The sequence below is a fragment of the Cherax quadricarinatus genome, chromosome 37 (genome assembly GCF_038502225.1).
Source record: "Cherax quadricarinatus isolate ZL_2023a chromosome 37, ASM3850222v1, whole genome shotgun sequence".
Lineage (NCBI taxonomy): Eukaryota > Metazoa > Arthropoda > Malacostraca > Decapoda > Parastacidae > Cherax > Cherax quadricarinatus.
The window spans coordinates 8220175-8247748 of NC_091328.1; the positions used below are offsets into that span (position 1 = coordinate 8220175).

Consider the following 27574-nt stretch of genomic DNA (forward strand, 5'->3'; position numbering starts at 1 on the left):
TCTCTTTCTACCTCTCTCTCACTTTGCCTGCCTGTCTCTCTCTTTCTCTCTCATTTTGTGTGCCTACCTGTCTCTATGCCTTTCTCTGTCACTTTCTCTCGGTCTGTCTGCCTCTCTCTCTCTCTCTCTTTCTCTACCTCTCTACCTGCCTGTCTGTCTGCCTGCCTGTCTCCCCCTCTCTCTCTCTCTTCCTACCTCTCTCTCACTTTGCCTGCCTGTCTCTCTCTTTCTCTCTCACTTTGTGTGCCTACCTGTCTCTATGCCTTTCTCTCAGTCACTTTCTCTCTCTCGGTCTGTCTGCAACTCTCTCTCTCTCTCTCTCTCTCTCTCTCTCTCTCTCTCTCTCTCTCTCTCTCTCTCTCTCTCTCTCTCTCTCTCAACCTTCTTCTATATGCAGATAATTCCATTATTATTCAAAGTGGACATATGCCCCTCTTTCCTTTAAGCTGAAAAGCCACCGAGTTCAATCTCAACTTCATCTTCCTCGGCAGAGAGGGGTGAGTGGGGTATGTGAGATGGGTGAGTGGGGTGTGTGAGAGGTGTGTGAAAAGGGTGAGTGGGGTGCGTGAGAGGGATGAGTACGTATGTGAGAGGAGTAGGATGTGAGAGGGGTGAGCGAGGTGTGTGAGAGAAGGTGAGTGGGGTGTGTGAGAGGGGTGAGTGGGGTGTGTGAAAGGGGTGTGTGAAAAGGGCGAGTGGGGTGCGTGAGAGGGGTGAGTACGTATGGGAGGGGTAGGATGTGAGAGGGGTGAGCGGGGTGTGTGAGAGAGGGTGAGTGAGGTGTGTGAGAGGGGTGAGTGGGATGTGTGAAAGGGGTGAGTGTGGTGTGTGAGAGGGGCGAGTGGGGTGTGTAAGGGGTGAATGGGGTGTGTGAGAGGGGTGAGTACGTATGTGAGAGGAGTAGGATGTGAGCGGGGTGTGTAAGAGGGGTGAGTGGGATGTGTGAAAGGGGTGAGTGTGGTGTGTGAGAGGGGTGTGTAAAAGGGGTGAGTAGGGTGTGTATGAGGGGTGAGTGGGGTGTATGTGAGGGATGGGTGGGATATGAGAGAGTTAAGTGGGGTGTGTGAGAGGGATGAGGGGGGTGCGTGTGAGAGAAGTGATTGGGGTGTGTGAGAGGGGTGAGTGGGGGTGCATGAGTGGGGTTTAAGGGACGGGCTTATGATAACATGTACACTAGCGAAAAACAGTGTCTATCTGCGGTGAGAGAGAGAAAGAGAGAGAGAAGGGAGGGATGGGAGAGGGGTGAGGGGGAGTGAGGAGAGGGGTGGCTGAGAAGAGGGGAGAGAAGGGGGATAGAGAGGGGTGACTGAGAAGGGGGGATGGAAGGGGGAGAGAGGAGAGGGGTGGCTGAGAGGAGGAGAGGGAAAGGGGAGAGAGGAGAGGGGTGGCTGAGAAGGGGGGAGGGGAAGGGGAGAGAGGAAAGGGGTGGCTGAAAAGAGGGGAGGCAAGGGGAGAGAGGAGAGGGGCGGCTGAGAAGGGGGAGGGGAGGGGGAGAGGAGAGGGGTGGCTGAGAAGGGGGAGGGGAGGGGGAGAGAGGAGAAGGATGGCTGAGAATGGGGGAGGGGAGGGGGAGAGAGGGGAGGGGTGGCTGAGAAGGGGGAGGGGGAGAGAGAAGAGGGGTGGCTGAGAAGGGGGGAAGGGAGGGGGAGAGAGAAGAGGGATGGCTGAGAAGTGGGAAGGGGATGGGGAGAGAGGAGAGGGATGGCTGAGAAGGGGGGAGGGGAGGGGGAGAGAGGAGAGGGGTGGCTGAGAAGGGGAGGGGAGGGGGAGAGAGGAGAGGAGTGACTGAGAAGAGGGGAGGGGAGGAGGAGAGAGGAGAGGGATGGCTGAGAAGGGGGAAGGGAGGGGGAGAGAGGAAAGGGATGGCTGAGAAGGGGAAAGGGGAGGGGGAGAGAGGAGAGGGGTGACTGAGAAGGGGAAGGGAGGGGGAGAGAGGAGAGGGGTGGCTGAGAAGGGGGAGGGGAGGGGGAGAGAGGAGAGGGGTGGCTGAGAAGGGGGAGGGGAGGGGGAGAGAGAGGAGAGGAGTGGCTGAGAAGGGGGGGGGAGGGGGAGAGGGAGAGAGGAGAGGGGTGGCTGAGAAGGGGAAGGGAGGGGAGAGAGGAGAGGGGTGGCTGAGAAGGGGAGGGGAGGGGGAGAGAGGAGAGGGGTGGCTAAGAAGGGGGAGGGGAGGGGGAGAGAGGAGAGGGGTGGCTGAGAACGGGGGAGGGGAGAAGGAGAGAGGAGATGGGTGGCTGAGAAGGGGGGAGGCAAGGGGGAGAGAGAGGAAAGGGGTGGCTGAGAAGGGGGAGGGAAGGGGGAGAGAGGAGAGGGGTGGCTGAGAAGGCGGGAGGGGAGGAGAAGGGAGGAGAGGGGTGGCTGAGAAGGGGGGAGGGGAGGGGGAGAGAGGGGAGGGGTGACTGAGAATGGGAGGGGAGGGGAGAGAGGAGAGGGGTGGCTGAGAAGAGGGGAGGGGAGGGGGAGAGAGGAGAGGGGTGGCTGAGAAGGGAGGAGGGGAGGGGGAGAGAGGAGAGGGGTGGCTAAGAAGGGGGAGGGGAGGGGGAGAGAGGAGAGGAGTGGCTGAGAAGAAGGGAGGGTAGGGGGAGAGAGGAGAGGGGTGGCTGAGAAGGGGGAGGGGAGGGGGAGAGATGAGAGGGGTGGCTGAGAAGGGGGGAGGGGATGGGGAGAGAGGAGAGGGGTGGCTGAGAAGGGGGAGGGGAAGGGGAGAGGGAGAGGGGTGACTGAGACGGGGGGAGGGGAGGGAGAGAGAGGAGAGGGGTGGCTGAGAAGGGAGGAGGGGAGGGGGAGAGAGGAGAGGGGTGGCTGAGACGGGGGGCGGGAGGGGTGACTGAGACGGGGGGAGGGGAGGGGGAGAGAGGAGAGGGGTGGCTGAGTAGGGGGAGGGGAGGGGGAGAGAGGAGAGGGGTGGCTGAGAAGGGGAAGGGAGGGGGAGAGATGAGAGGAGTGGCTGAGAAGGGGGGAGGGAGGGGGAGAGAAGAGTGGGGTGACTGAGAAGGGGGGAGGGGAGGGGGAGAGAGGAGAGGGGTGGCTGAGAAGGGGAGGGGAGGGGGAGAGAGGAGAGGAGTGACTGAGAAGAGGGGAGGGGAGGAGGAGAGAGGAGAGGGATGGCTGAGAAGGGGGAAGGGAGGGGGAGAGAGGAAAGGGATGGCTGAGAAGGGGAAAGGGGAGGGGGAGAGAGGAGAGGGGTGACTGAGAAGGGGAAGGGAGGGGGAGAGAGGAGAGGGGTGGCTGAGAAGGGGGAGGGGAGGGGGAGAGAGGAGAGGGGTGGCTGAGAAGGGGGAGGGGAGGGGGAGAGAGAGGAGAGGAGTGGCTGAGAAGGGGGGGGGAGGGGAGAGAGGAGAGGGGTGGCTGAGACGGGGAAGGGAGGGGAGAGAGGAGAGGGGTGGCTGAGAAGGGGAGGGGAGGGGGAGAGAGGAGAGGGGTGGCTAAGAAGGGGGAGGGGAGGGGGAGAGAGGAGAGGGGTGGCTGAGAACGGGGGAGGGGAGAAGGAGAGAGGAGATGGGTGGCTGAGAAGGGGGGAGGCAAGGGGGAGAGAGAGGAAAGGGGTGGCTGAGAAGGCGGGAGGGGAGGAGAAGGGAGGAGAGGGGTGGCTGAGAAGGGGGGAGGGGAGGGGGAGAGAGGGGAGGGGTGACTGAGAATGGGAGGGGAGGGGAGAGAGGAGAGGGGTGGCTGAGAAGAGGGGAGGGGAGGGGGAGAGAGGAGAGGGGTGGCTGAGAAGGGAGGAGGGGAGGGGGAGAGAGGAGAGGGGTGGCTAAGAAGGGGGAGGGGAGGGGGAGAGAGGAGAGGAGTGGCTGAGAAGAAGGGAGGGTAGGGGAGAGAGGAGAGGGGTGGCTGAGAAGGGGGAGGGGAGGGGGAGAGATGAGAGGGGTGGCTGAGAAGGGGGGAGGGGATGGGGAGAGAGGAGAGGGGTGGCTGAGAAGGGGGAGGGGAAGGGGAGAGGGTGACTGAGAATGGGGGAGGGGAGGGAGAGAGAGGAGAGGGGTGGCTGAGAAGGGGGAGGGGAGGGGGAGAGAGGAGAGGGGTGGCTGAGAAGGGGGGAGGGAGGGGTGACTGAGAAGGGGGGAGGGGAGGGGGAGAGAGGAGAGGGGTGGCTGAGTAGGGGGAGGGGAGGGGGAGAGAGGAGAGGGGTGGCTGAGAAGGGGAAGGGAGGGGGAGAGATGAGAGGGGTGGCTGAGAAGGGGGGAGGGAGGGGGAGAGAAGAGTGGGGTGACTGAGAAGGGGGGAGGAGAGGGGGAGAGAGGAGAGGGGTGGCTGAGTAGAGGGAGGGGAGGGGGAGAGAGGAGAGGGGTGACTGAGGAGGAGAGATGGGAGGGGGAGATGACAAAATTTACTCCACAACGCAGTCAAAGCAAATAACTGATGTCCGGAACACTATCTCGAGTGATTCCAGATCCCCTGGTATCATCCACAAGTCATTCCACACTCCCTGGTGTCATCCACGAGTCATTCTACACTCCCTGGTGTCATCCACGAGTCATTCCACACTCCCTGGTGTCATCCACGAGTCATTCCACACTCTCTGATGTCATCCACGAGTCATTCCACACTCCCTGGTGTCATCCACGAGTCATTCTACACTCCCTGGTGTCATCCACGAGTCATTCCACACTCCCTGGTGTCATCCACGAGTCATTCTACACTCCCTGGTGTCATCCACGAGTCATTCCACACTCCACACCACGAGTCATTCTACACTCCCTGGTGTCATCCACATTTCAGAGTATCATTCCACACTCCCTGATGTGTCAGCCACGGTCTTTCTACACTCCATGGTCATTCATTTCAGATCATCTCCACAAGTGGTGTCATCCACGAGTCATTCTACACTCCCTGGTGTCATCCACGAGTCATTTCAGATCCCCTGGTATCATCCACGAGTCATTCCACACTCCCTGGTGTCATCCACGAGTCATTCCACACTCTCTGGTGTCATCCACGAGTCATTCTACATTCCTGGTGTCATCCACGAGTCATTCTACACTCCCTGATGTCATCCACGAGCCATTCTACACTCCCTGGTGTCATCCACGAGTCATTCCAAACTCCCTGGTGTCATCCACGAGTCATTCTACACTCTCTGGTGTCATCCACGATTCATTCCACACTCCCTGGTGTCAGCCACGGGTCATTCTACACCCCCTGGTGTCATCCACGAGTCATTCTACACTCCCTTGTGTCAAATGTGAGTCATTCTACACTCCCTGGTGTCATCCACCGGTCATTCTACACTCCCTGGTGTCATCCACGAGTCATTCTACACTCCCTGGTGTCATCCACGAGTCATTCTACACTCCCTGGTGTCATCCACGAGTCATTCCACACTCCCTGGTGTCATCCACGAGTCATTCTACACTCCCTGGTGTCATCCACGAGTCATTCTACACTCCCTGGTGTCATCCACGAGTCATTCTACACTCCCTGGTGTCATCCACGAGTCATTCTACACTCCCTGGTGTCATCCACGAGCCATTCTACACTCCCTGGTGTCATCCACGAGTCATTCCACACTCCCTGGTGTCATCCACTAGTCATTCTACACTCCCTGGTGTCATCCACGCGTCATTCCACACTCCCTGGTGTCAGCCACGGGTCATTCTACACTCCCTGGTGTCATCCACGAGTCATTCTACACTCCCTGGTGTCATCCACGAGTCATTATACACTCCCTGGTGTCATCCACGAGTCATTCCACACTCTCTGGTGTCATCCACGAGTCATTCTACATTCCTGGTGTCATCCACGAGTCATTCTACACTCCATGGTGTCATCCACGAGTCATTCTACACTCCCTGGTGTCATCAACGAGCCATTCTACACTCCCTGGTGTCATCCACGAGACATTCCAAACTCCCTGGTGTCATCCACGAGTCATTCTACACTCTCTGGTGTCATCCACGATTCATTCCACACTCCCTGGTGTCAGCCACGGGTCATTCTACACCCCCTGGTGTCATCCACGAGTCATTCTACACTCCCTGGTGTCAAATGTGAGTCATTCTACACTCCCTGGTGTCATCCACCAGTCATTCTACACTCCCTGGTGTCATCCACGGGTCATTCTACACTCCCTGATGTCATCCACGAGTCATTCCACACTCACTGGTGTCATCCAGAGTCATTCTACACTCCCTGGTGTCATCCACGAGTCATTCTACACTCCCTGGTGTCATCCACGAGTCATTGCACACTCTCTGGTGTCATCCACGAGTCATTCCAAACTCCCTGGTGTCATCCACGAGTCATTCTACACTCTCTGGTGTCATCCACGATTCATTCCACACTCCCTGGTGTCAGCCACGGGTCATTCTACACCCCCTGGTGTCATCCACGAGTCATTCTACACTCCCTGTTGTCAAATGTGAGTCATTCTACACTCCCTGGTGTCATCCACCAGTCATTCTACACTCCCTGGTGTCATCCACGAGTCATTCTACACTCCCTGATGTCATCCACGAGTCATTCCACACTCCCTGGTGTCATCCAGAGTCATTCTACACTCCCTGGTGTCATCCACGAGTCATTCTACACTCCCTGGTGTCATCCACGAGTCATTCCACACTCTCTGGTGTCATCCACGAGTCTTTCTACACTCCCTGGTGTCATCCACGAGTCATTCCACACTCCCTGGTGTCAGCCACGAGTCATTCCAGACTCCCTGGTGTCAGCCACGAGTCATTCCAGACTCCCTGGTGTCATTCACGAATCATTCCAGACCCCGGTGCCACCCACGATCATTCCAGACTCCCTGGTGTCATCCACGATTCATTCTACACTCCCTGGTGTCATTCCAGACTCCCTGGTGTCATCCATGAGTCATTCTATATTCCCTGGTGTCATCCACTAGTCATTCCAAACACTTAGATGTCATCCAAGGGTCATTCCACTCTCCTAGATGTCATCCACGAGTCATTCCAGACTCCTTGGTTTAATCCATGAGTCATTCGTCCCTCCCTGGTGTCAACCACGTGTCATTCCAGACTAAAAGGTATCATCCACTTGTCATTCCAGACTACCAGGTGTCATCCACGAGACATTCCACACTCCCATATGTCATCCACGAGTTATTCCAGATGTCCAGGTGTCATTTACCACCACCACTGCCACAACCACTAGAACCACCACCACCACCACCGCTACAACCACTACCACGACCATTGCTACAACCACCACTACTACCACCACCACAACCACTACCACCACTACAACCACCACTACAACCACCACTACAACCACCACCATCCCACACATACATCAATCACTATTCACTAAACATAAACGTGGACAGCCTAAATCCAGGTCTTCACGGACAATGAATTATGAATAACCCTTGTTGAATACTCAGTGTAGAGCTGGCCGTATATATATATATATATATATATATATATATATATATATATATATATATATATATATATATATATATATACATATATATATATATACATATATATATATATACATATATATCATATTCCTTGATAATACACGAAAGCGCTTGGAATTTCTCTATTCTTTCAGAGTGGTTGTTTTGCATATTTTGAAATCACCTGTTTACTGTGATCTTATTGCATACATATATATATATATACATATATATATATATATATATATATATACATATATATATATATATATATATATATATATATATATATATATATATATATATACATTATATATATATATATATATATATATATATATATATATATATATATATATATATATATATATATATATACATACACACACACACACACACATATATATATATATATATATACATATATATATATATATATATATATATATATATATATATATATATATATATATATATATATATATATATATACATAATGTGAGTGTGTCAATAAACCTTCACTAACTTAATGAGAGAGTGTGTGTGAGATAAAGAGGGAGGGAGAGAGAGAGAGTAAAGAATGGGGAGAGCCAAAAAGTGGACAGGTGGTCTCCAGGGTGCCATCTACCAGGCTAAGAATGGACCGGATAGTGCCACCTGCTCTGGTACTATCCTCCCTTCCTTCCTCCATCCTTCTTCCATCTTCTCTCCCTCCTTCCATCCTTCCATCCTCCCCATTCCCTGTCGTCCTGTCCTTTCTTTTCTCTCTAATTCTACATCCCTCCATACATCCCTTCTATCAATCTCCTTCCTCCCTCCTTCCCTCCCTCAGTCACCTCCATTTCAGTCCAGAAGCGCCCTCTAGCTAGCCAGGAAGGAAGAGGAGGAGAAGGAGGAGGAGGAGGAGGAGGAGGAGGAGGAGGAGGAGGAGGAGGAGGAGGAGGAGGAGGAGGCTAGGATTGGCTGTTAAAGTTGCCAGAGGCAGTTTGTTGGAGAGAGAGGGAGAGAGAGAGAGAGAGAGAGAGAGAGAGAGAGAGAGAGAGAGAGAGAGAGAATGTAAATGAAGTTGTAAGCGGTTCTGAAAATGTAAATTCAATGTAAGAAAAGTAAATGTAAATGCAAGTAATAATTCAAATAATAATGCAGAAGATAATGTAAATGAGGATGAAAGTGAAAACGTAGAGTTAATGTAAAAAAATAAGTAACTAAAATTCCCCGAGGTCCCTGAAGGTAACTTGGCAACGACTGCAGGTAGACTACAAATAGATTACAGGTAGACTACAGGTAGACAACAGATTACAGGTAGATTTCAGACAGCAGTCAGACTACAGACTACATAAACTACAGGTTTACAGACAACAGGTAGGCTACAGTCTACGTAGACTACAGTTAGACTACAGAAAGGTAATCAGCAACATGTTACAAATTACACAAGCATCCTCTTTGTATGTGTGTGTGTGTGTGTGTGTGTGTGTGTGTGTGTGTGTGTGTGTGTGTGTGTGTGTGTGTGTGTGTGTGTGTGTGTGTGTGTGTAAGTATACTCGTCTAGTTGTACTCAGTTGTGGTTGCAGGGATGGAGTCACAGCTCCTGGCCCCGCCTCTTCACTGGCCACTACTAGGTCACTCTTCCCGTTCCATGAACTTTATCATACCTCTTCTTAAAGTTGTGTATGGATCCCGCCTCCACTACATCACTTCCCATCTCTGGAACATTCTGTCTCTGTCCACCTTGTCGATTCCTCTCAGTATTTTAAATGTTGTTATCATATCCCCTCTATCTCTTCTGTCTTCCAGTATCGTCAGGTCGATTTCCCTTAACCTCTGTTCTTAGGACATAACTCTTAGCTCCGGGACTTTCTCTAGTTTTCTTACGTGCTTGGCTAGGTGTGGGTTCCAAACTGGAGCTGCATACTCCAATATGGGCCTAACGTACACGGTGTACAGGGTCCTGAACGATTCCTTATTAAGATGTCGGAATGCTGTTCTGAGGTTTGCTAGGCGCCCAAATGCTGCAGCAGTTATTTGGTTGATGTGCGCCTCAGGAGATGTGCCTGGTGTTATACTCACCCTAAGATCCTTTTCCTTGAGTGAGCTTTGTAGTCTCTGGCCTCCTAGACTGTACTCCATTTGCGGTCTTCTTTGCCCTTCCCCAATCTTCATGACTTTGCACTTGGTGGGGCTGAACTCCAGGAGCCAGTTGCTGGACCAGACCTGCAGCCTGACCAGTTCCCTTTGTAGTTCTGCAAGGTCCTCGTCCGATAGAATTCTTCTCATCAAATTCACATCATCTGCAAACAGGGATACTTCGTAGTCTATTCCTTTCGTCATGTTCACAAATACCAGAAACAGCACCGGTCCTAAGACTGACCCCTGTGGCTCCCCGCTCGTTACAGGCGCCCACTCTGACGCCTCGCCACGTGTGTGTGTGTGTGTGTGTGTGTGTGTGTGTGTGTGTGTGTGTGTGTGTGTGTGTGTGTGTGTGTGTGTGTGTGTGTGTGTGTGTGTGTGTATGCAGGTGAGTTATGCCTGGCCACCTATTGATTAACGCCCTCCAGGTGGTGCCAGGTAGTGCCAGGTAGTGCCAGGTGGTGCTAGTTGCTACCAGGTGATTCCTAGCGGTGGTAGACTGCGTCACATAGGCCTATCAGATGATGGTTGACAAGCCTACCAGCTAATATACACTACTACAGTCTCCTCCAGTGGTCACAGAGTGTCACCGGTAGTGCCAGAATGATACTGGTGGTGCCAGAGTGACACTAGTGGTGCCAGAGTGACGCTGGTGGTGCCAGTGACACTGGTCGTGCCACAGTGACACTGGTCGTGTCAGAGTGCCACTGGTAGTGCCACTGGTAGTGCCACAGTGCCACTGGTGGTGCTAGAGTTACACTGTTGGGGCCAGAGTGACACTGGTGGTGCCACAGTGATACTGGTGGTGCCATAGTATCCTCCCTCCAAAGAGAAACACAACTCCAGTCCTGGGAAACACAATTCCATTCCTGGTAAGCACAATTTCAGTCCTGGTAAACAATTCCATTCCTAGTAAACACAATTCCAGTCCTGGTAAACACAATTCCAGTCCTGGTAAACACAATTCCAGTCCTGGTAAGCACAATTCCATTCCTAGTAAACACAATTCCAGTCCTGGTAAACACAATTCCAGTCCTAGTAAGCACAATTCCAGTCCTGATAAACAATTCCAGTCCTGATAAACAATTCCAGTCCTGATAAACAATTCCAGTCCTGATAAACAATTCCAGTCCTGGTAAACAATTCCATTCCTAGTAAACACAATTCCAGTCCTGGTAAACACAATTCCATTCCTGGTAAACACAATTCCAGTCCTGGTAAGCACAATTCCAGTCCTGATAAACAATTCCAGTCCTGATAAACAATTCCAGTCCTAGTAAACACAATTCCGCTCCTAGGAAACACAATTCGCTAAACCGTAAACCATCCAAAATTTACCACGGAATTGTCGGAATTATTCCCCGGGTTACGTAAACGTCCGGTGTAGTCACCTGATCCGGATTATTCTAATTCCTGTCTAAATGGCCTCTCGTTTATCCGAATTTCAGCGTGCGTCCCTATCCGTGCCTCCGCTTAACCGAGCTCCCGATGCGTAGACGGAATGACTGTAATCCCGACTGAAATCTTTGAAATACTGGCTCAAATGACTGTAATCCTGACTGATATTACTGTAACCCTGTTTGAAATTACTGTAACCCTGGCTGAGATGACTGTAATCCTGGTTGAAATGACTGTAATCCTGGTTGAAATTACTGTAATCCTGGTTGAAATTACTGTAATCCTGGTTGAAATTACTGTAATCCTGGTTGAAATTACTGTAATCCTGGTTGAAATTACTGTAATCCTGGTTGAAATTACTGTAATCCTGGTTGAAATTACTGTAATCCTGGTTGAAATTACTGTAATCCTGGTTGAAATTACTGTAATCCTGGTTGAAATTACTGTAACCCTGGTTGAAATTACTGTAATCACAGCCGAAATGACTATAATCCAGACTGAAATGACTGTAATCCTCACTGAAATGGTTGTAATCCTGACTCAAAAGGCTGTAGTCCTGCCTCAAATAATTATAATTCTGACTCCAGTCCTTGTAATCCTGATTACAATCCCTGTAATCCTGACTTCAATGCCTGTACTCCTGACTCATATGACTAATCCTGACTCATATGACTAATATCCTTAGAGAGAGGGAGAGAGAGAGAGAGAGAGAGAGGGAGAGAGAGGGAGAGAGAGGGAGAGAGAGAGAGAGAGAGAGAGAGAGAGAGAGATGCTGGAGGCAAATTCAATTCCCAGTTTCAAGAGCAGGTATGACAGGGCCTGGCAGAGCATGGAAATGTGTCTCGACCCCCAGCATGCAAAAGTTGGTGAGTACACAAATACACACACACACACACACACACACAGAGGTATGATAAAGCTCATGGAGCAGGAAGAGAGTGGACCTAGTAGCAACGAGCGAAGAGGCGGGGCCAGGAGCTGTGACTCGACCCTGACCACAAACTGGTGAGTACAGCCATACACCACAGAAATACAAGGTTTACATCTGCGCTGAGATATTACAAAATTCTTTGCGGCTACACAGGAGCTCAGAGTAACCTGTGGAAGATGTACCTGTGGCAGATGTACCTGTGGAAGATGTACCTGTGGAAGGTGTACCTGTGGAAGATGTACCTGTGGAAGATGTACCTGTGGAAAATGTACCTGTGGAAGATGTACCTGTGGAAGATGTACCTGTGGAAGATGTACCTGTTGAAGATGTACCTGTGGAAGATGTACCTGTGGAAGGTGTACCTGTGGAAGATGTACCTGTGGAAGATGTACCTGTGGAAGATGTACCTTTGGAAAATGTACCTGTGGAAGATGTACCTGTGGAAGATGTACCTGTGGAAGATGTACCTGTGGAAGATGTACCTGTGGAAGATGTACCTGTGGAAAATGTACCTGTGGAAGATGTACCTGTGGAAGATGTACCTGTGGAAGATGTACCTGTTGAAGATGTACCTGTGGAAGAGGTACCTGCGGAAGATGTACCTGTGGAAGATGTACCTGTGGAAGATGTACCTGTGGAAGAGGTACCTGTGGAAGATGTACCTGTGGATGATGTAACAGTGGAAGATGTACCTGTGGAAGATGTACCTGTGGTAGAAGCACCTGTGGAAGATGCACCTGTGGAAGATACACCTGTAGAAGTACCTAATTACCTACCTACACCTAGACTACATTTACCTGTCCGCACCACGACCTAATTAACCAAGACTGGGCTCCCACTAATTGCTCACCTGTGCTTAGTCATGAGTGGGCGAGAGAGTGGGAGAGAGGAGGGTGAGTGGGCGAGGGATTGGGAGAGAGGAGGGTGAGTGGGCGAGGGAGTGGGAGAGAGGAGGGTGAGTGGGCGAGGGAGTGGGAGAGAGGAGGGTGAGTGGGCGAGGGAGTGGGAGAGAGGAGGGTGAGTGGGCGAGGGAGTGGGAGAGAGGAGGGTGAGTGGGCGAGGGAGTGGGAGAGAGGAGGGTGAGTGGGCGAGGGAGTGGGAGAGAGGAGGGTGAGTGGGCGAGGGAGTGGGAGAGAGGAGGGTGAGTGGGCGAGGGAGTGGGAGAGAGGAGGGTGAGTGGGCGAGGGAGTGGGAGAGAGGAGGGTGAGTGGGCGAGGGAGTGGGAGAGAGGAGGGTGAGTGGGCGAGGGAGTGGGAGAGAGGAGGGTGAGTGGGCGAGGGAGTGAGCGATGGGTGGGCAGGAGGGTGGGGTGAGTGGGAGAGGAACTAGTGCGGGGAACATAGTCACAAAAACATATTGAAAACCTCTCTCTCCGTAATTACTAGCTTCTAATTTCTATTTTATTGTTATTATTATATTATTATTGTTATTTGTAATGGGAAGGAAACGAGTTAATAAAGTGGAACGCCAGGAATGAAACTCGTTGCTAAGTCTGAGAATCAATCATTTTACTCCAGTTCTTCTTCTCTTATGTTCTCTCTTATCCGTTCTGGTTTCTCCTGCTTCCCATTTTCATTGTCATTTTCCCTCTTTTTTTTTTTTAATTCTTGTCTTTGTTCCTCTGAATACGCTTTTATTTTCTGAGTTTCCGACCATCTGGATCTGGATCAGAGACAGAGAGAATGGATAATCTCACTGCAGATAACAACAGTTTTTATTCTCGCTTATTTGTAAACGTCAATATGGCTACAGAAAAGGTCGCTCTGCTGTCGAACCTCTTCTCTATGTGGCACAAGTTGCTGGTCGAATCCAAGGTCAGCTGTGTTAATAGCACTGGACATTGCCGGAGCTGTCGACCGACTATGGCACCAGGGACTCTTGACAAAGCGGGAAGAACTGAGAATCGCTGGCCCTTCAAGGTAAATCTCTGAGAGCAGTTCTCAATGGGACAGAGTCAACAGGACACTCAGTCTGCCAGTGTTCTAACATGGAAGTGTGTCTGGGGCATTGTTATGGAATGTCTGCTTCAGTGACCTTCTTCAACTCAGTCTAAGACTCATGCACATGCTGACGACTGTACTCTGACATTCACTTATACAAGAGAGGAGAGTTCAACTGCTCTTACACATAATAATGATTAGCTTACAGCTGTATCAGTCTGGGATACACTAGCTTACAGCTGTATCAATCTGGGATACACTAGCTTACAGCTGTATCAATCTGGGATACACTAGCTTACAGCTGTATCAATCTGGGATACACTAGCTTACAGCTGTATCAATCTGGGATACACTAGCTTACAGCTGTATCAATCTGGGATACACTAGCTTACAGCTGTATCAATCTGGGATACACTAGCTTACAGCTGTATCAACCTGGGATACACTAGCTTACAGCTGTATCAATCTGGGATACACTAGCTTACAGTTGTATCAATCTGGGATACACTAGCTTACAGCTGTATCAATCTGGGATACACTAGCTTACAGCTGTATCAACCTGGGATACACTAGCTTACAGCTGTATCAACCTGGGATACACTAGCTTACAGCTGTATCAACCTGGGATACACTAGCTTACAGCTGAATCAACCTGGGATACATTAGCTTACAGCTGTATCAACCTGGGATACACTAGCTTACAGCTGTATCAACCTGGGATACACTAGCTTACAGCTGTATCAACCTGGGATACACTAGCTTACAGCTGTATCAACCTGGGATACACTAGCTTACAGCTGTCTCAACCTGGGATACACTAGCTTACAGCTGTATCAACATGGGATACACTAGCTTACAGCTGTATCAACCTGGGATACACTAGCTTACAGCTGTATCAACCTGGGATACACTAGCTTACAGCTGTATCAACCTGGGATACACTAGCTTACAGCTGAATCAACCTGGGATACATTAGCTTACAGCTGTATCAACCTGGGATACACTAGCTTACAGCTGTATCAACCTGGGATACACTAGCTTACAGCTGTATCAACCTGGGATACACTAGCTTACAGCTGTATCAACCTGGGATACACTAGCTTACAGCTGTATCAACCTGGGATACACTAGCTTACAGCTGTATCAACCTGGGATACACTAGCTTACAGCTGTCTCAACCTGGGATACACTAGCTTACAGCTGTATCAACATGGGATACACTAGCTTACAGCTGTATCAACCTGGGATACACTAGCTTACAGCTGTATCAACCTGAGATTCACTAGCTTACAGCTGTATCAACCTGGGATACACTAGCTTACAGCTGTATCAACCTGGGATACACTAGCTTACAGCTGTATCAATCTGGGATACACTAGCTTACAGCTGTATCAACCTGAGATACACTAGCTTACAGCTGTATCAACCTGGGATACACTAGCTTACAGCTGTATCAACCTGGGATACACTAGCTTACAGCTGTCTCAACCTGGGATACACTAGCTTACAGCTGTATCAACATGGGATACACTAGCTTACAGCTGTATCAACCTGGGATACACTAGCTTACAGCTGTATCAACCTGGGATACACTAGCTTACAGCTGTATCGACATGGGATACACTAGCTTGCAGCTGTATCAACCTGAGATACACTAGCTTACAGCTGTATCAACCTGAGATACACTAGCTTACAGCTGTATCAACCTGAGATACACTAGCTTACAGCTGTATCAACCTGGGATACACTAGCTTACAGCTGTATCAACCTGGGATACACTAGCTTACAACTGTATCAACCTGGGATACACTAGCTTACAGCTGTATCAGCCTGAGATACACTAGCTTACAGCTGTATCAACCTGAGATACACTAGCTTACAGCTGTATCAACCTGAGATACACTAGCTTACAGCTGTGTCGACCTGAGATACACTAGCTTGCAGCTGTATCACCCTGGGATACACCAGCTAGCAGCTGTATGAACCTGAGAAACACTAGATTATAGGTGTATTAACCTGGCAAACACGACAGCAGGTCATATTTGCTTCTGAGAAAACATTAATGACGGCCTCAAGCTCGATCGCTAGCGCACTCAATTCACACACTGAGGTCCGGAGTTCGAATCTCCTCCGGTACGGCCTGAAAACATTAAGGACGTGTTTCCATAAGACACCTGCTGTCCCTGTCCCTGTTCACTCATGAGTTTAAAATGGGTACCTGGGTGTTAGTCGACTGGTGTGGGTCGCATCCTGGGACAAAACTGACCTAATTTGCACGAAATGCTCAGCATAACAAGCGGCTTTCTATATAGTAGTATGTCATTGATGTCAGCTATGGTCTGTATACCTTGTTCATGTACTTGCAGTAAATAAAGATATTATTTTATTATTATTATTAATATTGGAGCCGTGAGAAGAATGACTGGAAGACTTAATATCCAGAGATGAGGTAGATATCCTAGGGGTGAAAATTGACTCTAAAATGTATATGAAGAATCATGGCGGCCCATGGCGTGATAGCAAAAGTTCTCGCTTTACACGGTGAGTGTCTGGGTTCGATTCCTAGCGAGGGTAGAAACATTGGGCTTGTTTCCTTACACCTGTTGTCTATGTTCACCCATCAACAGTAATGGGTACTTGGGTGTTAGTCAACTGGTGTGGGTCGCATCCTGGGACAAAACTGACCTAATTTGCACGAAATGCTCAGCATAACAAGCGGCTTTCTATATAGTAGTATGTCATTGATGTCAGCTATGGTCTGTATACCTTGTACATGTACTTGTAGAAATAAAGATATTATTATTATGTTAAATCTTGCGAGGAAGGCAGCCAAAAAGCTCATTAAGCACTAAGGCATATCTCATACCTGTTCGACAGCAGAGGCTTAAAAAAATCTGTACGAGACACAAATGCGCTCACATCTCGAGTATACTCTGCTATCTTGGATTGCCTGCCTTCCCCGTCTGATCTATGACTTCTGGACAGAACAGATAACTGAACAAGATGACTTACCCCTCGTCTGGACTCCCCGCGGATATCTGTCATTTCAGCAGAGGTTTCAACACCGTAGAGCCGAGAGGGGATCTTACCTTTATGTACAAGGCGTGTGATATCGAAATATCACACCTGGTTCCACTCCACGAACAGCAAGCAAACAGCTTCTACACAACAAGACGAGCAACAAACAGCAACTACACTCTGGTTGTACTCTTTTCAAGACTCACTTCATCTGAGATCATTCATTCATAGAATGAGTCGAGAGTCTGGAACATGTTCGCACAGCATAACAACGAAGAAATAAAGTCAGTTGACCTAATGAAAACTCAGCTGGTTCCAGCTTCATCCTGTTTCCTCTTTGCACGTTTCATAACAATAAAAACTTATTAGAGGTAATGATAGAGAAGGTTTTCAAATGAGATGAGGTACGTAACAGCTTTTGTCGTGATAGGGACTCTTAACCGAACACTGTGGGAATCACTGTATAAAGAGGGAGAGAGAGAGAGAGGTACATAAAGGGAAGGAGAGGAGGTAGGGAAGAGAGGAAGGAGAGAGAGAAGAAAGGAGGGAGGGAGGAACCCGGAACTTCGCTATATTTCACTCCAGCACTTTCTCTCATCGATCACAACTAGTGTTGTATTCATAAATACTAAAATCTCAGGTCGAAGAAGACTCGAACCCACGAACCTTCGAGTCTCCTTCGACCTGAGATGAGCGTTTGTGAGTATTTCACCTACTCTGCGAATTCTAAAAATAGTGCTTTATATATATATATATATATATATATATATATATATATATATATATATATATATATATATATATATATATATACTGTATATATATATATATATATATATATATATATATATATATATATATATATATATATATATATATATATATATATATAATGGGATGGGGTGCACCTCTGGTGTAAATTGTGGGACCCATAGCCTCGGAGAAGTGGATAAAAAGGCTTCAAGGAAGAATATTTGGATTTCTTCCTGAAGCCGTTTGAATATTCCACTTCCCCTACCACCCCATCTTTTATATATATATATATATATATATATATATATATATATATATATATATATATATATATATATATATATATATATATATATATATATATATATATATATATATCCATTTTGGCTTAAGTAGCAACACACTTCTTGCCGAACAGGGCAAGCAAAAATTTGTGTATGCAATAATTTTGCAAAAATCATTCTGAATCTAACGAAAATATATATATATATATATCATTGTGTTTGTTTATTATTAAATTACTGTAAACTTATATAAAATACATTTAGTTGGAATAGGCTAAATTAAATAGTGCTTGTTATAATAAGGTTAGGTAAGTTTCCTAAGGTTCTTTTGGTACAAAATCATTAATTTTTATATTAACACAAATGAATAATATATCTTTAAATGTATAAGAGAAAACTTTAGAAAGGACTTAATTTTAAATAAGTTCTTGCTAATTGACCAGTTTTACCTATTCGGCACGACATACACATACACACACACACACACACACACACACACACACATACACAGAAAAGCTTGGACTCGACCCCTGCAACCTCAACTAGGTGAGTACACACACACACGCATGAAGATTGGGGAAGGGCAAAGAAGACCGCAGACAATATAGTTTAGATGGCCAAAGACTGCAAACCTCACTCAAGGAAAAAGATCTGGGGGTGAGTATAACACCGAGCATATCTCCTGAGGAGCACATCAATCAGATAACTGCTGCAGCATACGGGCGCCTGGCAAACCTACGGATAGTGTTCCGATACCTCAGTAAGGATTCGTTTAAGACTCTGTATACCATTTACGTCAGGCCCATACTGGAGTATGCAGCACCAGTTTGGAATCCACACCTAGTCAAGCACGTCAAGAAATTAGAGAAAGTGCAAAGGTTTGCAACAAGACTAGTCCCAGAGCTACGGGGATTGTCCTACGAAGAAAGGTTGAGGGAAATCGGCCTGACGACACTGGAGGACAGGAGGGTCAGGGGAGACATGATAACGACATATAAAATACTGCGCGGAATAGACAAGGTGGACAGAGACGGGATGTTCCAGAGAAGGGACACAGACACAAGTGGTCACAATTGGAAGTTGAAGACTCAGATGAATCAAAGGGATGTTAGGAAGTATTTCTTCAGTCATAGAGTAGTCAAGCCGTGGAATAGCCTAGAAAGTGAAGTAGTGGAGGCGAGAACCATACATAGTTTTAAGACGAGGTATGATAAAGCTCATGGAGCAGGGAGAGAGAGGACCTAGTAGCAATCAGTGAAGAGGCGGGGCCAGGAGCTATGACTCGCCCCTTGCAACCACAAATAGGTGAGTACAAATAGGTGAGTACACACACACACACACACACACACACACACACATACACACATATATATATATATATATATATATATATATATATATATATATATATATATATATATATATATATGTATGTATATATATATATATATATATATATATATATATATATATATATATATATATATATATATATATATATATATATATATATATATATATATATTTGGGACCTGACGAGCTGTTGGAGTGTGAGCAGGGTGATATTTAGCGAAGGGATTCAGGGAAACCGGTTATTTTTATATAGCCGGACTTGAGTCCTGGAAATGGGAAGTACAATGCCTGCACTTTAAAGGAGGGGTTTGGGATATTGGCAGTTTGGAGGGATATGTTGTGTATCTTTATATGTATATACTTCTAAACTGTTGTGTTCTGAGCACCTCTGCAAAAACAGTGATTATGTGTGAGTGAGGTGAAAGTGTTGAATGATGATGAAAGTATTTTCTTTTTGGGGATTTTCTTTCTTTTTCGGGTCACCCTGCCTCGGTGGGAGACGGCCGACTTTTTGAAATATATATATATATATATATATATATATATATATATATATATATATATATATATATATATATATATATATATAATATGTACATATTCACCATCCACGCTTCACACACATATAATGAGCAGTGGTATAACTATACTCTCATACATTCCTCACTTTACTTCCATGGATAACGTTGTTTGTCTCCACAGGTCCCTTAGTACACCACTCACCTTTTTTTTCCTCATCAGTTCTATGATTCACCTCATCTTTCATAGACTCAACTGCTGACAAGTTCACTCCCAGATATCTGAATACATTCACTTCCTCCATGTTTCCTCCCTCCAATCTAATATCCAAATCTTTTATTACCTAAATTTTTTATTATTCTCATCACCTTACTCTTTCCTATGTTCACTTTTAATTTCTCTCTTTTACATACCCTACCAAACTCGTCCACCAATCTCTGCAACTTCTCTTCAGAATCTCCCAAAAGCACAGTGTCATCAGCAAGAAACAACAGTGACAACTCCCACTTTGTGCAAGATTCTTTATCTTTTAATTCCACACCTCATGCCAACGCCCGAGCATTTACTTCTCTTACAACCCCCATCTATAAATATATTTAACAACCATGGTGACATTACAGATCCCTGCCTAAGGCCTACTGTTACTGGGAAATAATGTCCCTCTCTCCTACTTTAACCGGAGCCTCACTATCCTCTTAAAAACTCTTCACTGCTTTCAGTAACCTACCTCCTATTCCATATATTTGCAAAATCTGTCACATTTCTCCCCTATCCTCCCTATCATACGCCTTTTCCGAATCCATAAATGCAACAAAAACCTCTTTACCCTTATCTAAATATATATATATATATATATATATATATATATATATATATATATATATATATATATATATATATATATATATATATATACTTTCTACAATTATATTGTCTTTACCACCTGTCTCTGGCTTCTTCAAATAACTCTAATTTAAGTTTACGATCCACCTCTTAGCTCGTAAGTCTCCTTCCTTCCTTCTTTCCTTCCTTCTTTCCTTCCTTCTTTCCTTCCTTCTTTTCTTCCTTCTTTCTTCCTTCCTCATCCTCTGTCTCCCTAACAACATACATCCTTGTGGAAAGACGCTACAACGCAGGCTTTTACCTGCGGCAACGTTTCGCTCTATGTAGAGGTTTTTCATGTTATGTTTTGCTCTGTGTAGAGCTTTATCAAGCCATGTTTCCCCTCCGAGTAGAGCTTTAAACAATTTTCCCCTCTGGTTGGAACTTTATTAATTGAGCTCCACACAAGCGAAATGTTGTTATTATCCTACACCAGTTCATTTAGAGGATAACACCTGTTATCCTACTACCTCAGCTTCTTTCTTGAATAAGATCTGGTATCCTCCCTCACTTCGTTTACAGGATAATAGCTGCTATCCTACATCAGCTCACAGGATACCAGCTGCTATTCTACCTCGCCTCACAGGATATCAAATTAGCTTGTTTATAGTATTAGAAGTGCTATCCTCTCTTACCTCGTTTACAGGATAACAGCTCAACTGTTATCTTGTCTCAGTTTGTTACAAAGATTATCACTCTCCACGGCATCCTACCACCACCACCACCCGCCCCAGGATGCCTCTCACAACACTCCACTAACACCCAAATACCTACTTATTGCTAGGTGATCATGGGGTGACAGGTGTAAGGAGAGTTGGAGAGTTGCTCTTACGTCTGCACCAGCCCGGGACTGAACCCGGGTCCGTCGGTTATGAGCAGCAATCAGTGGGACAGTTTATATATATATATATATATATATATATATATATATATATATATATATATATATATATATACATATATATATATATATATATATATACATATATATATATATATATATATATATATATATACATATATATATATATATATATATATATATATATATATATATATATATATATATATATATATATATATATATATATATATATATTATGTATCACTCACCTACATAGTTAATTTATATAATTTATGTTATATAAATTGTATTAATTGCTTATAACTTTGTTATGGTAGCATCGCTGTCTTGCAGACACACTCTGATAGTCAATGTTTTTTTTTAATTCTTTATGGTAAAGATCAAAGGGAAAAGAAAGAAACACGTCCACCATCACTCATTCAACAGCTGTACTACCAGAAGGTTCTAAAATATTTCATGCTATTTATATTATAGTTATTTTTGTATCTAGAGAGAGAGTGTGTGTTGGTTCACACCCAATAGTGATGGTTCTGGTAACGGTTCCTAGACCTCATTCGGTCCGGGTTATTGATTTCTCTCATACCTACTCTGGAAACTGTGTATATGGTGTCTGCTTCCACTAGTTTTTCCTGTATCACTTCATGAAAGTTACCGTGCTCACACTTCAACACAAATTCATTACCACTGGTCTGGAGTTTTACGACTCACTCGCCATGGGTTCTAAACCCACCCGTACGCTGGTTTGTTTGCACTTCGTGAGTCATTAAAGACCACTTGTCTCTATTCACTCTTATCTAACACGCTCATTCTATCCTGCTGGATACTTAAGCACCTAAAACGCAAAGCGTTTTGAACACCCCGTCTCCCTCCCTACAACTATTCCTGGGACAACCTCATCCCTTCCTAGAAGAACAAAAAGGCACAATACTGACTAGACTTGGACCAAGTCCGACTAAGTTGGACCGAAACGTCGTCGTAATCTCCTCCTCTCTCTCCTATGTGCGAGTTATTTGTGTATATACCATCCACTTCTATTTTCCACCCCAAATTTATACATCCTCTTCATCAGCCTATCCCTTTCCAGCTTCTCTACCTGCCCACACCACCTCAATATCCCTTCTTCAGTTCTGACTTATTGTTAATACTGTCATTAATATCTATAATCTACATATTATATTTATACAAGTGTAACAACCAGTATGAGAGACGCATACATTTATAATTAAGTACAACGCTACCAGAGCAATAGAAGTCTTTTATTTCAGTCCTTTACATTCTCCATCATACCCAAAACATTATACCCTCGGTGATCCCACATCTTTTAATTTCTATACTACGAATGCTTAGCATAATATTCATACTGCACTTTCCTCTCAGACATGACATCTTCCCTTCCTCTAGTCTTCTCCTTTTCACTGCAACATTCAAAACCCATGCCTCACATCCATATGAGAGTGTTGGTACCGCTATACTCTAGTGCATTCCCTTTTCTGCCTCCACAGACAAACTTCTTTCTTTCCACAGATGCCTCAACACACCACCTCATCTCTTCTATGGTTCACCTCATCTCTCATAGAACCCTTCACTCTCACATTCAGTATTATAAGAACATAAGAACGAAGGAACACTGCAGAAGGCCTACTGGCCCATGCGAGGCAGGTCCAAGTCTCCTACCGGCTTAAGCCAATGCACCCAGCCTAGTCAGGTCAGGTCACATTGACTTAAGGGAGGAACACGGCAACCGACCTGGTAGCACAAGCTATCAGGTCTAACTCACACCCACCCACATCTACTCATGTATTTATCCAACCTATTTTTAAAGCTACACAACGTTCTGGCCTCTATAACGGTACTTGGGAGTTTGTTCCACTCATCCACAACTCTATTACCAAACCAGTACTTTCCTATATCCTTCCTGAATCTGAATTTTTCCAACTTAAAACCATTGCTGCGAGTCCTGTCTAGGCTAGATATTTTCAGCACACTATTTACATCCCCTTTATTTATTCCTGTCTTCCATTTATACACCTCAATCATATCCCCCCTAATTCTACGTCTTTCTAGAGAGTGCAGTTTCAGGGCCCTTAGTCTATCCTCATAGGGAAGGTTTCTGATACATGGGATCAACTTTGTCATCCTCCTTTGTACATTTTCCAGAGAATTTATATCCATTCTGTAATACGGTGACCAAAACTGTGCAGCATAATCTAAATGAGGCCTAACCAAGGATGTATAGAGTTGAAGAACAACCTGAGGACTCCTATTATTTATGCTTCTTGATATGAAGCCAAGGATTCTATTAGCTTTATTGCGAACACTTATGCACTGTTGTCTTGGTTTCAGATTACTGCTAACCAGAACTCCTAAATCTTTTTCGCAATCCGTAATATTAAGATCTACATTATTTAGTTTATATGTGGCATGGTTATTGTCCTGTCCAACATTTAGAACTTTGCATTTGTCTATATTAAACTGCATCTGCCACTTCTCCGACCACTGCATCAGTCTATTCAAATCTTGAACATTAAAATGGTATAAAATACCGACAGATTGTTAGGTAAGACACATATGCAACAGTTAGGTATCTTTATTATGAAACGTTTCGCCTACACAGTAGGCTTCTTCAGTCAAGTACAGAAAAGTTGATAGAAGCAGAAGATACTTGAAGTATCTTCTGCTTCTATCAACTTTTCTGTACTTGACTGAAGAAGCCTACTGTGTAGGCGAAACGTTTCATAATAAAGATACCTAACTGTTGCATATGTGTCTTACCTATTCAAATCTTCCTGGAGTGCTCGAATGTCCTCGTCAGAATGAATTCGACGGCCTATTTTGGTGTCATCGGCAAACTTGCCGATGTCGCTCTTTATGCCCTCATCTATGTCGTTTATGTAGATTGTGAACAGCAGGGGGCCCAACACTGACCCCTGTGGAACACCGCTCGTGACGCTTCCCCACTCTGATTTCTCCCCATTTATGCAAACTCTCTGCTGTCTATTTGTCAACCATGCCTCTATCCAGGAAAAAATTTCTCCTCCTATTCCATGTGCTTTAATTTTCCTCAATAGTCTCTGATGTGGGACCCTGTCAAAAGCCTTACTGAAGTCCATATACACAATATCATATTCATTACCATGATCTACCTCCTCAAATACCTTAGTGAAAAAAGTTAATAAATTCGTAAGGCAGGAACGCCCCTTTGTAAAACCATGCTGAGATTCGTTGATTAATTTATGCTTTTCAAGGTGGCTACGAACTGCCTCGGCAATTATTGATTCCATAAATTTTCCCACTATGGAGGTTAGGCTTATTGGTCTATAGTTCGAAGCTAAGGACCTGTCACCTGTTTTGAAAATAGGTATCACATTTGCCATTTTCCACTTATCTGGCACCATGCCAGTTTGTAGTGATATGTTGAAAAGATTAGCCAAAGGTGTGCTAAGCTCCTCTTTACATTCCTTTAGAAACCTTGCATACAGTTCATCAGGGCCTGGGGATTTGTTAGGTTTTAATTTATCTATTTGCCTAAGGACCATGTCACTTGTGACCCTAATCGTGCACAGTTTATTATCGTCCTGTTCTACATAATTTATCATTACTGGAATATCGCTGGTATCCTCCTGTGTAAAAACTGAGAGGAAGTATGTGTTAAAAATTCTACACATTTCCTTATCACTGTCAGTGAGCTGACCCGAGGAACTTTTGAGTGGGCCTATCTTGTCCCTGATCTTACTTCTGTATACCTGAAAGAATCCTTTTGGGTTACTCTTCGATTCTCTTGCAACTTTAACCTCATAATCTCTTTTTGCTTTTCTAATTCCCTTTTTTATTTCTCTCTTTAACTGAATATATCGATTTCTTAATTGCCCCTCTCCTCTTTTGATTTGCCTATATATGCCTCTCTTTTGACCAATCAGATATTTTAATCTATTGTTCATCCATTTAGGATCATTTTTGTTTGATCTGATTTCCCTATTTGGAACATAATTTGACTGAGCAGCTAGAACTATGCCCTGGAAAGCATCATATCGGCAACCATCACCACCTACCTGACCCTTAGTCAGGTCATTCCAGTTCAGCCCACCTAAGTAATTTTTCAGTCCTATGAAATCAGCCAAGCGAAAGTCAGGGACGGAGCTTTGATTGCCATTATTAAGGGAATTCCATGATATATTAAAACTGAGTGATTTGTGATCACTTTCCCCAAGCTCATCATTAACCTCAAGATTATTAATTAGTGTTTCCCTACTGGCAAGAACCAAGTCAAGGAGGTTATTTCCCCTAGTTGGCTCTGCCTATACTTTTTTGTTACCTTCATCACCTTGTTCTTTTCTATGTGCACTTTTTAATTTCCTTCTTTTGTATACCTTTCCAAATTCATCCGCTAACCTTTGTAACCTGTGTTCAGAATCCCCTAATAGAACTGTATCATCAGCGAAGAACTAACTGGGATGACTCCCACTTGTATCAGATTCAACATCTGTCAGCCCCACACCTCTTCCCACCACCTCAGCATTCCCGTATTTTATAACCCCATCCATAAATATGTTAAATAACAATGGTGACATCACGCATCCTTCTCTCAGTTCGACCTTTGCTAGGAAAGTTATATATAGTTGCTCGCTAATAAGCGAGCAACCTGATCTGAAGTTGGATTTCTTGCAGTATTCAGTTTTACAGTGTTCGGTCTTGCATTGCTGTGAACGAGGTCGTTTCTCTGAAAGAGGTCAGACTGACAGAGAGAGAGAGAGAGAGAGAGAGAGAGAGAGAGAGAGAGAGAGAGAGAGAGAGAGAGAGAGAGAGAGAGAGAGAGAGAGAGAGAATGTCAGGAAGACAGACGTCAGAAATATAGACGCTGGGGAGAAAAGTCGATGTCAGACGTCAAACCAACAAAAGACAAACGCTAGCCATGCAGATAGACGCCAGAGAAACAGACGGACATCGGAGATGGACACAGACAGATGTCAGACAGACACATCATGCAACACAACACATGAAACACCTACAACACCTGATTTTTGCTCCCACGAAAGCTTCAATGCTCTCATCGACGGAGGATCATCTGCGTCTTGCAGTGTTGTCGAAGGCGCAGTAAACACAACCTATTGAACACTTGTGTTGCTGTGCTGTTGTGTTGCTGTGGTTATGTGTTGCTGTGGTGTTGTGTAGCTGTGGTGTTGTGTTACTGTGTATGTGTTACTGTGGTTCTGTGTTACTGTGATGTGTTGCTTTGGTGTTTTGTTGCTGTGATCTTGTGTTGCTGTTGTTCTGTGTTGCTGTGGTGTTGTGTTGCTGTGTTTTTGTGTTGCTGTGATGTTGTGGTGGTGTGATATTATGTTGCTGTGATGTTGCGTTGCTGCGGTATTGTGTTACTGTGGTGTGTTGATGTAGTGTTGTGTTGCTGTCGTGGTGTTGCTGTGATGTTGTGTTGATGTGATGTTGTGGTGCTGTGATGTTGTGGTGCTGTGATGTTGTGTTGAAGTGATGTGGTGCTGTGATTTTGTGTTGCTGTGGTATTATGTTTCTGTGGTGTGTTGATGTAGTGTTGTGTTGCTGTGATGTTGTGGTGCTGTGATGTTGTGTTGCTGTGGTATTATGTTTCTGTGGTGTGTTGATGTAGTGTTGTGTTGCTGTGATGTTGTGGTGCTGTGATGTTGTGTTGCTGTGGTATTGTGTTGCTGCGATGTTATGTTGCTGTGGTATTGTGTTGCTGTGGGGTTAAGTTGCTGTGATGTTGTGTTGTGTTGCGTCAGACCACCACCACTGTCATGCCTCGCCAACCACCTCATCACAGCACAATATAAAATGGAATGAGGATGTGATCTCAAATTTTCAATTAATGGCGATGATGAAAGAAAAAAAACTCTGGTTCTCCACCACGGATTAAATTTCATTATTTCCCCCAACAACACCCCTCGAATCACCCCTCCCATCAATTGTCCTTCCCCACCACACACACACACATATATATATATATATATATATATATATATATATATATATATATATATATATATATAGTATATATATATATATATATATATATATATATATATATATATATATATATATATATATATATATATACTATATATATATATATATAGTATATTATAGGATTGTTACTCACCAATACTTCTTGTG

At 45.3% G+C, this 27574-nt stretch overlaps 1 protein-coding gene across 5 annotated transcripts in view; it reads right to left on the bottom strand.

Moving 5' to 3' along the window:
* Nucleotides 1-27574, bottom strand: part of IA-2 (tyrosine phosphatase IA-2) — a 772548-nt gene that overhangs the window by 699418 nt on the left and 45556 nt on the right. The window lies entirely within an intron of this gene.